This window comes from Ambystoma mexicanum, chromosome 13 (genome assembly GCF_040938575.1).
Source record: "Ambystoma mexicanum isolate Mex_15411 chromosome 13, UKY_AmexF1_1, whole genome shotgun sequence".
Classification (NCBI taxonomy): Eukaryota; Metazoa; Chordata; class Amphibia; order Caudata; family Ambystomatidae; genus Ambystoma; species Ambystoma mexicanum.
Window position 1 is genome coordinate 232624827 of NC_090938.1, and position 14188 is coordinate 232639014.

At 46.5% G+C, this 14188-nt stretch overlaps 1 protein-coding gene across 1 annotated transcript in view; it reads left to right on the top strand.

The window, feature by feature from the left end:
* The window catches only part of KLHL12 (kelch like family member 12), a 1608338-nt gene that overhangs the window by 1333463 nt on the left and 260687 nt on the right, over nucleotides 1-14188 (top strand). The window lies entirely within an intron of this gene.

A 14188-nucleotide genomic window follows, 5' to 3' on the forward strand; every position in this document is an offset into this window, starting at 1 on the left:
TATCTTGGTTAGGGGAATATAAATTTATAATGCTCACTTCTCGGTTTTCCAGCATCCCCTGCGCTACAACCATTCTACTTTCTGGGTCTACCGTAGACCGAGTCAGCTGAAACGGTACGTGAGGCGCTACCCATATAATGACTCCCCTTGCATAGGCTGAATATGTAGCTCCCGTGGTGCTCCCCCTCCATTTCTTCTTGACCACCTCCAGTTTCTCCCTAGTGAGATGGGTTTCCTGTAGCAGTGCTATATCAATCCTCATCCTTCTTAGGTACATCATTATTTTATTGCGCTTTAGATAACTATTGAGGCCCCTCACATTCCAGGTCACCACTTTGAGACTACCCGACGCCATTCATCTGATATCCCTCCTCCTCTACTAGTTTCCGTTTCCGCCCCTGATGAGACAACGTTTGGCTCGCCCCCTCCCACTCTCAACAAACCTCACCCCCTTTCCCAACAACAAACCCCCACACACCGCCCCTTCCCTTCCCTCCCCCCACCTCTCCCAACCCCAACAAATGCCCAGCTCCATCCCTGGATCTCAGGCGACCCCGCGTTTGGTCCTGCCTTGGAATGCCGGGGGCAGGTACCCGACAGGGTGTCACCGGGCTACCGGTGACCTAACTAAGTTTCTTTTTGTGGGGTTATGAGAGCTAGCTCTGCAAGGCTCCCGTGCTTGTATCAAAAGTCTCAGTGCTCACGGATCATATCAACTTATATCCCTGACCATGCACGCCCATGAGCTACATCTTACACTATAATCAAGTCCCATTGTCTTATGCTGCGGTGGCCCTCGGTGCCACAGACCCAGTTTACTTATCTCCTCCTTCTCCATCTCCCGTCTGGACGCCCGACTCCCGGGGGCAGCTCTGCATGTCGAGCCATCCCATAGCTTCTTCTGGGGACTCGAAAAAACAAGGTTCTGTTTTTGTGGAACACCTTCAGCCTCGCCGGGCAGAGCAGCATGTACTTGTAGCCTGCTTCACGCAATCTTCTCTTCACGGTCCCAAAGTTCTTACGACTACATTGTACCAACAGGGTGTAATCTGGGTATGCTATTATGTTTGCTGTTCCCCTTTGTATTGTTCCACCCTTCCGAAAGTGTTCAAGGATCCTTTCCCGATCTCGATAGTTCAGGATCTTGGCGATCGTCGGCCTAGGGGGGGTTCCTGGCAGCGGCTTCCTCATTAGGGCCCTATGCGCCCTTTCCACCGCAAACCCCTGGGACAACACTCCTCCGGTAATCTCCTGCAGCAGCATCGATTCAATGAACTCCGTAAAGTTGGGTCCCTCAGCTCCCTCCGGCAGACTAACAATGCGAATGTTATTCCTCCGGGCACGACCCTCCGCCGCCCTACTTTCTAGGTTGCCCACGTTTCGCACTAGGGCATGGAGGTCCGATTTATGCGTGGCACAGTCCGCTGTATTCGGGGCCACCTCTTTCTCGAAGTTCTCTGTGCGTTCTGCCAGTGACCTGACGTCTTGCCGAGGAGATTCACTTCCTCTTGTACCGCCCCAACTTACAGTGCGGTCATAGCCAGGCCTAATTTGGTCTCCCAGGCCACATTTAGGTCAGCTATTGCAGCAAGGATCTCCTGGTTCATGCCCATGGCGACTGCGCTCCCACCGGGGATTTTGTCCTTACTTCTGGCTCCTTCCGGGGTCGGTGATGCTCTGGCATATTCGTCCAGCGTGGGTTGCTTGCCCTTCGTTCTCAGAGGTTTGCTGGATATGGCGTTGTGCCATAAACGTGTGGACGGGCCCCACCACTCGTGACTACCAGCTCTAGTGGGTTTAGACTGCTACTGGCATCCGGGTCTGGGCAGGCCACGCGGGGGATGTTTTGAAGCTGCTTGTTTGCTACAGGAGTGGACTATGTCCTCCCCCGTATTAGTGTGCGTTGGATCTCGCGAGCCTTAAGCTTCAGCCCCAGTTGGTCCGGGTCTCCAGGCTTCTATCCAGGGCCTACGGAAACCACTCATTGTTTTGCTAGTCCAGCATGTGTCCTCCCGGGACCTCGACGGTGCCGCAGCCTCCTGCGCAATGGTGGCCAAGTTTTATAAGCTAACCGTGCTTTAGGTGCCAATGAGACCCCCCGACCAGTCCTTGAGGTGGGCTGTCGTCCCACGTGGCAATACAGGCTGTTCTGGGCTCCCAAGCCTGGAGCCCTGTCCCAGCAGCTTATTTGTATCCCCTACGTTCAGTTACTCATGAGCCCATTTCTGTCGGCTCCGCGTCCGTGGGTATTACGACCTCATTATCACATCAGGCACCAAAGTGAAAGTCTTCATGCAGTGTTTGCTTTTGTTTGTCGGCATCATATACTGTGCTTCACCGCCGAACGTGTGTCCTTCAGCGGACCTATGATTCTGCCGCAGGGTTTCACAAGCTTCCTATCCTTTCCGATCGATGGAGCGGCACCACGGAGGCCGCGTCCTAGCGGTGCTCGTTTCGCTCGGGGTCCGCCATCTGTGTGCAGTGATCCTCTTCACTCATGTGCGGCGAAATATCGTTGCTACAATTCTTACACTCTCGGGACACATGAACCGTCTGCACTACCACCGGGCTACTATGTATCTTCCAGACCCAGCACTTGTCTGCACAGCCGCTCTTTCCCGGCGGACCGCTTACTTCTGTAACGTTGTTTCCAGTGTAGTTCTATTCATATCCCAGCGCTTAGATCCCGACTGCAATAGACGGTGTCGCACCGCTCAGGACCCGCTGTGCCCCTGAGATGCGCCGTCTCCTTTGTTCTTAGGTGGGCGCCATCTTGTGTTCACTGTCTTCCCAACTTCTCCTGGTCATAAGTCGGCCGCATGCATCTTCATCACGGCAGATTCTTCACCGCTGCATTCTGCTCACATTCATGCAGCAGTGGATTCAAATATGCGCCGCACAGCCAGCTTAAAGCACCGTTTTACATCAGGATCGTTGTCGGATCGGCAGGAGCTCCCCAAAGCACGTCTGAGTCCATGGCTGTTTAGCCACACCCCCCGTGCATGTGTACTGCTATGTATTCTTATATTCATGAGCATGTGAATCCATGCCAGACCCCATGCTGGAGAAGGAACAAGTTACTTACCTGTAACTGTTGTTCTCCAGCATGGGTCTGGCATGGATTCACATGCAAACCCTCCCTCCGACTCCTCTTCGGCTCTTCTCTTGGTCCTACTGCCACTTTGCGTGTAACCAAATCTGAAGATGGTTGCCAGAGGAGGGCTTAGGTAGAGGGCAGTCATTGGCGGGGGGGGCAGTATGACCCAGAGACCAGTGATTGGTTACTAGTAGAAAGACAGTTCAGAAACTGAAACAGAATTTTTCTTTACAGATGATTCCCAGCCTGACGATGGGGAATATTCATGAGCATGTGAATCCATGCCAGACCCATGCTGGAGAACAACAGTTACAGGTAAATAACTTGTTCCTCGTTCTACCACAATCAGGGAAGAAAAATATGCTATGACTCAATTAAAAGCACTAGTCAGTCTCAGTACTTCTAAGGAGACTATGTCCTTTGTATAATCGTGTGTTAGGCAGAAACCTGTGCAGTTCCCTTGGGGAACACTGCAAAAGATTTAAGACTACAGGTATAGCAGTAAACCCACTTGGTAGCAGTCTGCACCACCCAGATTTACTTGGTAGCTGTGGCTGAGCAGTCAGACTTCCCTCAAGAAGAGTTAGGCAGTATGTAAAGTATACACCATAGGTACTCAAACACAATAGCACAAGCAAACACTGACCAGAGCTTGGTTTCAAAAGTATATAGTTATTTATTTATTAAACACACATAAGTTGAAATCACTCTAGCAAAAATATAGTAAAAACTCTTCAAACACAGTTATAATGAAAGCAGTTCCAACCCTTACTCCTATCTAGACAACTCTAAGTTAACACCACATAATTAAAACAGAGGTGAGCGCTTAACGTTAGATGACACTCTAGTAGGTTCAAGAAAGGGATAAAAAGAAACAGAAATGGGTTAAACACACCCCTCTAAGGTCCAGAACACTTGCAATAGGCTCAAAGAAGCACAAAGTCACAGGTGAGCAAAAGTCACTAGGCAGGGCCCACTCTTAGAGTAGCCGGAGCGAAAATGTGCCCAAGATCACACTGTTATTAGGGATTCAAAGTCTTGCAAAGAGTTAGAAAGAGTTTAGAGTGGCTTAGAAAGTTTAGCCAGGGTGTCCCAGGCACTCCCAGGGTCGAAAGCCGGGGGCTAAATCTACCCCGTACAGTCGGTGGCAAGGGAAGCCAGGCGGAACACGGTACCTTAAGCGGAAAGGATCCTCCAGCGGTGGCAGTTGTTCCAGGCAGTGGCAGCAAGGCTCGACGTCGGTCAGGGGAGAAGAAGTTCTCGCTGAAGAGCAGAAGAAGAAGGTCGTTGCACTGCCCGGGAAGAAACCAGCCGCGGAGTCCTCCGGTTAAAGGGTTGTACCGACTTTCGCGGTTAGGGGTAAAAGTGTGGTATTCCGGTTGCCGGGGTGCTTGGCACGGGCAAGGCGGCCACGAGATACCTCGAGAAGCGGAAAGAAGGTGAAAACTGGTTGTCCCCACCAGTCAAGGGAAGGAGCCACTCCGTTAAGAGTTCTCCTCGGTCGTCGGGAAAGGTGGTGAGACGGTTCAGCAGGGCTCCACCGGGTGGTGTCGTCGAAGCAGGTCGGCTCAGCTCTTCCCTCGTCAGATTCTTGGTCCTGTGGCGACTTCTGAAGTTCCAGTCCCCAAAGCCCTGCTTTTATGCAGCAAACCCCCATTCACCCAGCCTAGCTGTCACTCAAACATGCTAAGTGGTGAGCCGGCCGGCTCACCACTTGGGCCAATCAGGACGGAGTGCGACTTGAGTTACCAAGGTAACTCAGTCCAGGGTGCCTAAATCCCCCTCCACCCCTCCTAAGTACCCCAGACAGAGTGGCACCACTTTGGAGGGCTTCTGTGGAGAAGCCCGCCAAAAGTGGAACAAAGGGCTCCACTTTGGGTCAGAGTTACAGAGGCGAACGCCAACGCCATTTTAGAATCAAGTTTTGGCAAAAAGTCCCAACCGGAGTTATAATAATAAATATATAAACCGGCGGTATGTTTAAGGCTACCGTAAATAAATAATTAAATGTGTTAGCCTAAAACAATGGGAAATCCCATAGGGAAATATTCGCGGTCGAATATAAAAAGTAGTTTCCACTGCCACCAGCCAAAACTCGATCAGGGGGGACGGAGACGTGCCCCCTCGACTAACAGACCCTGGGGCAATCGAATTGCCCCAGCCAGTACGTCCACAATATGATGGTTTGTACTGGTTCTGTTCAGGATTCAAGACTAGCAAAGTCTTTGGTGACTTTACATGCCCTAGGAGACAGTAGTCAGTCCCAGGGTATGGAGTCTATGTTGGGGAGTCCCTAGGACACCCCTGGGTCACGGCACAGAGGGTGCTGTGTAACCCACATCACAAAAATACATGAGGCCCTATGGAGTAAAAGACCCCATAGCCCATTCAACACAAGGTTTAACCAAGAAAACACACTTCAACAGGTCCAAGAGTGAGGGTAAAAGAGTCTCACTCTTGGCAGGAGAAAAAAAGAAACCCCAGAAATCCAGCAAAGCTGCTGGGGGACTCACTAGGTAGGGAAATTCAGCCTAAACAGAGAATTCTCCCTAACATTGTGCAAAGGCATTCCTTGCCCAACGCCATTGCTTGCCTCCCAACATTCATCGAACCTCCTCTACATCCACTACTAAGGCTCATATGAATATCGACCACTCAAAACTTAACATCTCCTACAGCTCATTGCCCATAAATAGCCTTAAATGGCCTTTCTTACCAATACTGGGCTTAATCGTCACAATACTACAATCACCACAATTCCTATTGATTCAACTCCACTGATCATCCAACCATCTCAACCTATTACTGGCCATGCAAGAAGAAACCGCCTTTCCTCCCGTAGTACGCATAAGATGCATACAAATATCCTATCTCAGAAGGACCCCATTATCCACAATCGTCCTCTCACTAGATCCACACCTAACCAACTAAACACAGTTACCACCCCTAATCCCACTGCCCAAAGCCAGGCTAACACAACCTATCACGGGCATACGAAGAAGAAATAGACTCTCCTCTCGCCTATATAAGGCTATCGTGAATAAACCCTACCTGCGAGACCCCCAACAACTTCAGACCAATACTACCATCGCAAAACAACCCCAGGCTAACATTGTCACTTCTTAACTCACTACAATCATCGAACCAAGTCGCATCATAAATTCTACTATTAAGCCACATAACCCACAGACTGTCTCACTAAAAGGAGCACTCACTAACGCCCGATCTATTAGAGCCCACACGCTGGATATTGCAGATACCTTAAAAGTGAACGACTTGGATTTCCTAGCAGTCACGGAAACTTGGCTCCATTCAGCTTCCGGCCCCCTTCCATCTCTAGCTATCCCAGAAGGTTACACTATATATAGAAAAGATAGAACCACTGCAAGAGGAGGAGTGGGAGCACTTCCAGCCAAAGAAGCTCTGGATATCAGAATATCCTCCGAACTACCTTTCACCTCTGGTGAAGTCTTGACAATAAAAATCTCACTCACACCGATATGTACACTTACACTTCACATCATCTACAGACCCCTGGCGTGATTTCTACCTTTGAAGATGACATCACGTCACTTGTGGCCCATAACTTGAAGCCACACACTAAAGCAGTCATCATGGGTGATTTCAACTTAGGACTGCATGATCCCCTAGATCTAAACGCAAGCCTCCTAGCGAGTTCTGTAGAAGCCCAAGGATTTACTCAAAGAATTACTACACCAACCCATGATAAAGGACGTACCCTGGTCTGGTTAGCAGATACCAATTGCTCGACCACCATCCATGCTAACACTCCGTCACCATGGTCTGATCACAATATTATCTCATTCACTACCACTATTAACACCAAAGATCTGAAAAAGCACCACCCAACCTTGATGGCCCCGTCTAGAGACCTGAAAAATATCAACCGAGACAATATGCTACCTCTACTCACCCCCATCTTAAATCCACTGTATCTGGACGGTAACCAGTCAACACTGGTCAGCCAATATTACAAAATGAAGACAGCAGCCATAGAGAAAATTGCCCCTCTAAAAAGCAAAAAGTCCAAACCTCTGGCACACTTCAATTCCTGGTTCACCTCGCAACTCAAAGTTCTGCCAGCTGAAATCAAATGGATTAAAACACCTTCCCAAGTTAATAAAACTCTCTTCAAAACTATAGCCAAGAATTATAAGCTAGAAACCATCAAATCTAAAAGTGAAGTCTATAATTACAGAATCCTAAATGCCCAATCTAATACAAGAGAACTATTTGCAATTCTCAGGGAATTGGAATCCCCAGCCTCCACTAGCGATCACACGATTAAAGATGCACACTGGTGTGTAAATATCTGGAATGCCCTGGCTGACAAAATCTCACTTTTACCATCTAAAATAGAACAAAAAAATGTAAACTAAACCCAACCTTACCATTTACAGATCTCCCAACAGATACCCCTAAGGTAACTAAATTCTCCTTACTCCACTTACTACGGCACAATAAATATTATCAAAAGTCCAAAACCCTCCAGATGTAAAGGAGACATTTGCCCAGCAACTTTAATAAAAGACTGTGCACCGGAACTTGCACCTTTCATCACTAATCTTATCAATAACTCATTCGCCTATAACATAGTCCCGAATTACCTAAAAACAGATTGGGTCCTACCCTTGCTCAAAAAACCTACGTTAGACCTTAATACCCCAACGAACTATCAACCTATCACATCTGTCCCCTTCCTCCTTAAAATACTAGATTGCGCAGCTTACTTGCAAATCCCAACAAAACCTCAAGGATAACCACCTCTTAGGTTTAAGACAATCTGGCTTCAGACCAGGCCACGGCACGGAAACGGCCTCGCTTAATTTGAGCACACAAATGGGTCACTACAAGGACAATGGAAAATTGTGTATCCTTCTATTAGTTCTCTCCGCTGCGTTCGATTTAGTAAACCATGACATCCTATGCCAACATTTGTATACCGCAGTTCATTTCTCATTAGAAGCCATTAACTGGATTAGATCATTCTTATCTACCAGGACCATGAGAGTCTTTTCTGACTCCGCAGCCGCCCAGCCTGTCCTGGTAACCTGTGGGGTACCACAAGGCTCATGTTTCACCCACTCTATAACGCATTTACTAAACTCCTATTTGACAAACTTGACAGCATAGGTATCTTGTTTATTAACTACGTGGGCGATGCCCAGATCCTCATACCAATCACCGGATGCTACGACACTGATTCCAAAAATTTAAACAAAATATACCTTGCAATCCAAGCTTGCATGGCCAGTAATGAATTATGCCTCAATGACAATAAGACGGAGCTCATCATAATTGGCAATAAAACAAAACTTAACCTGCCACAACAGTACAAATCATTCATTATAGATGGCAATACTATCCCAGTAGGCAGCGAAATAAGAACTCTTGGTGTCTACATCGACTCTGAGCTTACGTTAAACGGACAAATCAATGCTGTGGTCTCTTCAACCACATACACAGCCAAACGGATAAGAGCAAGCCGCCCATTTATCGCCCCAGAATATTCAATTACTTTGGCAAGAGCATTGATATTATCCAGGATTGACTATGGCAATTCTCTCTTCGCCGGAACCAGTACTAGAAATATTAAAAAATTACAAATAGTACACAACAAGGCCATAAGAGTGTCCCAAGACACGACCAGATCTCCATCAGAAGAAACATTCACTGGCTCCCTGTTCAGGACAGAATTAACTTTAAAATCTTAACGACAACTCACAGATGTATCACGAAGAAGGCTCCCAAATACCTTAGTGACCTCATCTGCAAAGTCCGCTCCAATAGACTAATCTGGACCACATACACCAACCTACTCAGCATACCCAGATTCAGGAGGCAGAAAGCTGGAGGTTCTAGCTTTCCAGTAATAGCCCCTCAATTGTGGAACGCCCTCCTGCACCACCTGAGAAATGACACTTAATTATGGTCATTTAGAAAAAAGCTAAAAACTCTCCTCTTCAGATGACCCTTCGTAACTGCCCACTGTAACTAGGCTCTTGCCTTGTTTATCCTGTATATACTATATGCAATGAACTTTTTTTACTTTTTTCTTTTTAAACTTTTTAAGATTTTTGTGTAACGATCTGCCATGTATATTTTGTAAATACTACATTCAATGTAATGAAGAGTTGTATACCTGCAACCATGTTCTTAAGCTTAATGTAAAATTACCATCTTAAGCGCCTAGATGCCTATGGGCTAGGTGCACTGTATAAATCAATAAATAAAAGATCTGGGATAATGTGCAAGAGCTCCAATAACCAACTTCTGTTTAAAAAAGGGCTCGTATTGGTAGGTGAGACTTCCACCAACTTGACAAAACCTGTGCCCACATACCATATGAAATCAGTATGATGTATGGGGTCGTGACCCTGTTTTTTTTGTTGTAGTGCTTCAACACACGTATGTCAGGTAGTAGTTAGGTCTGTATGTTCCACGGGCACATGTGCATCACCCGGGACTGAAGCAGTACAGCTGGAGGATAATTCTACTGGTGCAGACGGGTTAGTTGAAGTGTAGTGCTTCATTTGCATAATTTTGACCAATCTGAGTGGGGGCAGTAGGTTCCCTGGGGAAGTAGAGACGGAAACAAGTACAGGAAGGCTATTTCCTGGTGCCAGCCATTTGTCCGTTGAAGCAGAACCCTCCTTACTTCAGTTTATCTCATTTGTAACCAAGAAGGGTTTTGCCATAGTAGGTACAAGGCCACCAATTGAGGATTCAGAACTTTTTGGAGGGAGTCCTTCCCTGTGGAGAGGCTTGCGTTTTGAATTGGGTTCTATTACAGGTTTTCTTTTTACTTGTCTTGCGACTGGTGAATTCTGGAGACAGAGGTGTATTTAGCATAGATTGGTCTATACTCAAAGCCGTCAATGCCTGTTCTTCAGATTCTGTCGTCACTCTGACTGAACCACGCCAAGCCAAGTTTTTAACCTGAATACTTGCTAAACTATCATTTGTTTCCACAAAGTTTGTGGTTCCGTGAAAATGTACGGCTTGCCATTTTCATTTGTGCTGTGAGGCGTGATATGATTTCCTAAGATTTTTATTATAGGCACCCCAGTTGGCCAGTTTTGTTTTGCATTTGATGAGATATTTCTCAATCTCGTCCACCATTTTCCCAATACGTTTTTAAGGCCCTTTGTTCCCTGGTAATAGTCGAGCAAAGCTGAAGGAGTGCATCAATTTTAGATTACAGATTGTTAATTTTATCCAGGGGGTATTCCTTAGTTGGGGTAGATTTTCTCCTGCTGGCTTAAGTTGTAGTGGGGAATATCCTATGTATCACTGTCGTTTGTGGAAAAGTCAGATGAGGACACCAGGTTTTCAAAATCTGGAGTAGTCGAGAGAGGAGAACCAGTCACATTGTCATAATCAGTATTGACAGGGCCCAAAGAGTTTCGTCGAATGTTTAAGCAATGGTTCAAAAGCGAGCCCTTGTTATCGATGCTTGGCGAACCCTGTGAGAGATTTATCTGGGGATTGGGTGGATCATTGTCTCTTGTGGTCTATTTCGTTTTGGGGGGTGAATTTGCCCCTAGCCCACCATTTGCAGCAGGACGTGCTTGTATCAGCAAAGTTGTGATCATACGTTGTGTGGTAACCTGCAAGCCTGCTTGGTCCCTCTTATCTTTTTTCAGCCGGGGGAGACCTGATTCACATTTCCCGGGCCCTTGGTATCTTTAGCATTTGCCTTTGCGTACCACAGTGCTACTCGAGCCATAGGTGTGCCGTTTAAAATGGGTCATTATGCCGTGAGAAAATGGGAATTCTCTGTGGGCAATGTCTGGGAGGAAAGGCAGGTAATATATTGCCCGCTGCATCCTCTAAGCTCCAAAACTGCTATTGCAGACACTTTCGCCTTTACTTCCTCCTTCACCGAGGGCACAATATGGAAAAAGGTCCTGGGTCTCCCTTTGGGAGTGGCAAATGTTATTCACCATGAACTTGGTTCATCACCGTTAGGAGGTATTGTTGTATGAAAAAAACTGAAGTGTGTAGCAAACATCTTACAGGAGGCTCCTCTGACCCTTTTTCACGACATTAAGAATAACTTGTTGTGCCAGAATATTCCATCCTTGAACAGTTTTGCTGGATCAATGGGGGAACATTCTAGCTGGAATGGGTTCCATTGCAACTGAATTAACGTTATTCCCAGATAAAGTGATGTCAAAACATTTACAAGCAGACTTGGTGTAGAACTACTGACAGTCTTACTCTTACAATGCAGAATATGCAAACACCCATCGAAAAAGGGTGTCTCTATCAAAATATCTAGTTAGTTTCCTTGTCATGACAGGAGATATTCTTATCAATTGAATCTCCTCCTTGTTGGGCAGAAACCTGTGCAGTTCCCTCTGGGACCACTGCAAAAGATTTAAGACTACAGGTGTTTGGCAGTAAACCCACCTGGTAGCAGTCTGCACCACACAGATTCACTTGGTGTAGCTGTGGCTTAGCAGTCACACTTCCCTCAAGAAGAGTTAGGCAGTATACAGAGTATTCACAATAGGTCAAAAGAACATAGTAGAACAAGTAAACACTGACCAGGGCTTGGTGTAAAAGAGATAATTATTTATTTAAAACCACATCTAATAAAACACACAGGCACTAATGTTAAGCAGTTCAAAAACACATTCACTAAAAGATATACACTCCCTTAAAAGAATATTAGACAATTCTTAAGTAAAGCCCCACTTATTTTCAGACAGCGGTGAGCGCTTAACGCAGATGGCACTCTAATAATTCGTTTTAAAAAGGGAGAGAAAAGCAGAGTATAATTTGAAACAGATCCCAACACTTTCACAAGAACACAACAAGAGAGGAAGGCAAAGTAAAACCGTGAAGTTAGAGTTCAGAAGGCCGGATCCGCTTTAAGAGGATCAGAACGAAATGTGTCCAAGGTCACCCGGTTGCAGTGCACAAAAGTCTCAAAGGTTCAGAAAGGGTTGGACCAAAGAAAGGGACCCCTTAGATGGTCAAGGCAGCCAGCCCAGTCCAGAACGTTAAGGGATTATTATTACCTTGTAGCAATCTTTAGAAAGGGAGTCCTGGCGGACACGGTACCTTAAAGTGGTGAGAATACTCCAGCGGGGGCAGTTGTTCCTGGCAGCGGATGCAAGTCGGTGCTTCGTCCGGGGAAGAGAGGATCTCGTCGGGGACGAAGACAGGAGTCTGTTGCACTGCCAGGGAAGAAACCAGCCGCGGAGTTCTCAGGTAAAAGGAGCGGTCCTTTTATTCCCGGTGCAGTGGTAAGTGGCTATCCGGTTGCCGGGGTGCTTGGCATGGGCAATTCGACCACAAGCCGTCCTGGGATGCGAGGAAAAGAAGGTAAACTGGTTGTGCCCACCAGTCAGGGGAAGAAGCCTCTCCAGCCGTGAGATCTTCTCTGTCGTCGGGAAGTGGTGAGTCAGTTCCGCAGGGCTCCACCGGTGGTGTCGTCGTGGTAGGTCGGCTCAGCTTCTCCCTCGTCGGATTCTCGGGTCCTGTGGCGACTTCTGAAGTTCCATCTCCAAAGCCCTGCTTTTATGCAGCACACCCCCATTCACTCAGCCTAGCTGTCAATCAAACATGCTAAGTGGTGAGCCTACCGGCTCACCACTTGGCCAATCACACAAGAGTGCGACTTGAGTTACCAAGGTAACTCAGTCCAGGGTGCCTAAACCCCCTCCTGCACCCCCTGTGGTACCCAGACAGAGTGGCACCACTTTTGGAGGCTTCTGTGGAGAAGCCCGCCAAAAAGTGGAACAAAGGGCTCGACTTGTGTTGGAGTCACAGAAGAGAACACAAATGCCATTTTAGAATCGAGTCCTGGCAAAAATTACCAACCGGCGAATTAATATTAATTAAATAAACCGGCAGTATGTTCGAGGCTATGAGAATTAAATAATTAAAGTTGGTAGCCTCGAACAATGGGAAAATCCCATAGGGATATATTCGCGGTCGAATATAAAAAGTAGTATCCACTGCCACCAGCCAAAACTCGATCTGGGGGGACGGAGACGTGCCCCCTCGACTAACAGACCCCGGGGCAATCAAATTGCCCGGACCAGTACGTCCACAATATGATGGTTTGTACTGGTTTCTGTTAATAATTTGGGACTAGTAAAGGCAATCGTGACTTTACATGCCCTAGGAGACAGTAGTCAGTCCCAGGGTATGGATTCTATGGTGGGGTGTCACTATGACACCCCTGTGTCACTGCACGGAGGGTGCTGTGTAACACACATAGTAAGAACACATAGTTATGTTTAAGTTTTAAAGGGGGGTGATGATAGTTTGTCATAGATTTCACAAGGGCAACAGTCTCTTGATTTTAAAAAAGATGCACCATTTTAAGTGATTTGTGCTCGTCTTGTAGAATGTCTTGTACAGTTAGGCCACAGTGTAATTTAATTCAATTTATTGTACTTAATGTGATTATTTGAAATGTTTATTCTGTGAAAGGTATTTCTGTATATATAAACCTTTGTACAATAATGAAAAAAAGTGATCAACGTCTTTCTTCTGTTACAAATGCATGCTGTTGATGAGGATAATAGTTCAATACTTAAAAATGCAGTCCAGCTCCTTGATTCCGGCACATAGCATGCCCCATAGTATAGCTATGTACCATAGCATGTTTTGCACTTGCAGAGTGGTTGCTATATCTCACTGTCCCAGAAGTGAATATGGAAGGCAGCACATATTTTCACTCCTCTTTGGGCTTTGTCTTCATATTTCTTGACCACCCCAAAAACATGTTCTGGGCTGCTTAGTTTCATTATAATCCTCATAAAAATTCCCTTTTCATTTGGGATAGTTTCTAACACATTAGTCTACCGCTTATGTGCATTCATTTCTGCTAGGAAGATCTGGCCACTGTTCAGATGAATTTCTAAAATCAAACTTGGGGGAAGATTTAAGGAGACCACCCTAGTTATGGTGAGCAGGGAGTCTCTAAGTTTAGCCAAAACCTAATCCATGGACAAGGAGTCATGGCTTACTCTCAGGAGTGAGTGATGGTGGTCTAGGGCCTCATAGAGTTCACACAGAACACCCGATAATTCAGCTTAGCCAGCATGT